The following is a 1,761-nucleotide window of genomic DNA, read 5'->3' on the forward strand; positions in this document are numbered from 1 at the left end:
GAGAAATGTCTATTTAGGTCTTCTGCCCATTTTTAGATTGGGTTGTTTGTTTTTTTGATATTGAGCTGCATGAGCTGCTTGTAAGTTTTGGAGATTAAACCTTTGTCAGTTGCTTCATTTGCAAATATTTTCTCCCATTCTGAAGGTTGTCTTTTCGTCTTGTTTATGGTTTCCTTTGCTGTGCAAAAGCTTTTAAATTTCATTAAGTCCCATTTGTTTATTTTTGTTTTTATCTCCATTTCTCTAGGAGGTGGGTCAAAAAGGATCTTGCTGAGATTTATGTCATAGAGTGTTCTGCCTATGTTTTCCTCTAAGAGTTTGATAGAGTCTGGTCTTACATTTAGGTCTTTAACCCATTTTAAGTTTATTTTTGTGTATGGTGTTAGGGAGTGTTCTAATTTCATTCTTTATACATGTAGCTGTCCAGTTTTCCCAGAACCACTTATTGAAGAGGCTGTCTTTTCTCCACTGTATATTCCTGCCTCCTTTATCAAAAATAAGTTGACCATATGTGCGTGGGTTTATCTCTGGGCTTTCTAACCTGTTCCATTGATCTGTATCTCTGTTTTTGTGCCAGTATCATACTGTCTTGATCACTGTAGCTTTGTAGTATAGTCTGAAGTCAGGGAGCCTGATTCCTCCAGCTCCGTTTTTCTTTCTCAAGATTCCTTTGGCTATTCAGGGTCTTCTGTGTTTCCATACAAATTGTGAAATTTTTTGTTCTAGTTCTGTGAGAAATCTCATTGGTAGTTTGATAGGGATTGCATTAGATCTGTAGATTGCTTTGGGTGGTATAGTATATATATATATACAATGTTGATTCTTCCAATCCAAGAACATGGTATATCTCTCCATCTGTTTGTATCATCTTTAATTTCTTTCATCAGTGTCTTATACTTTTCTGCACACAGGTCTTTTGTCTCCTTAGGTAGGTTTATTCTTAGGTATTTTATTCTTTTCGTTGCAGTGGTAAATGGGAGTATTTCCTTAATTTCTCTTTCAGATTTTTCATCATTAGTGTATTGGAATGCAAGAGACTTCTGTGCATTAATTTTGTATACTGCTACTTTACCAAATTCATTGATTAGCTCTAGCTCTAGTAGTTTTCTGGTAGCACCTTTAGGATTCTCTATGTATAGTATCATGTCATCTGCAAACAGTGACAGCTTTACTTCTTCTTTTCTGATTTGGATGTCTTTTATTTCTTTTTCTTCTATGATTGCTGTGGCTAAAACTTCCAAAACTATGTCCAATAATAGTCATGAGAGTGGACAACCTTGTCTTTTTCCTGATCTTAGAGGAAATGTTTTCAGTATTTCACGATTGAGAATGATGTTGGCTGTGGGTTTGTCATATATGGCCTTTATTATGTTGAGGAAAGTTCCCTCTATGCCTACTTTCTACAGGGTTTTTATCATAAATGGGTGTTGAATTTTGTGGAAAGATTTTTCTGAATCTACTGAGATGATCATATGGTTTTTATCCTTCCGTTTGTTAATATTGTGTATCACATTGATTGATTTTGCATATATTGAAGAATCCTTGTATTCCTGGGATAAACCCCACTTGACCATGGTATATGATCCTTTTAATGTGCTGTTGGATTCTGTTTGCTAGTATTTTGTTGAGGAGTTTTGCATCTATGTTCATCAGTGATATTCGCCTATGGTTTTCTTTCTTTGTGACATCTTTGTCTGGTTTTGGTATCATGGTGATGGTGGCCTCATAGAATGAGTTTGGGAGTGTTCCTCCCTCTGCTAT

Source organism: Physeter macrocephalus, chromosome 17 (assembly GCF_002837175.3).
Source record: "Physeter macrocephalus isolate SW-GA chromosome 17, ASM283717v5, whole genome shotgun sequence".
NCBI lineage: Eukaryota > Metazoa > Chordata > Mammalia > Artiodactyla > Physeteridae > Physeter > Physeter macrocephalus.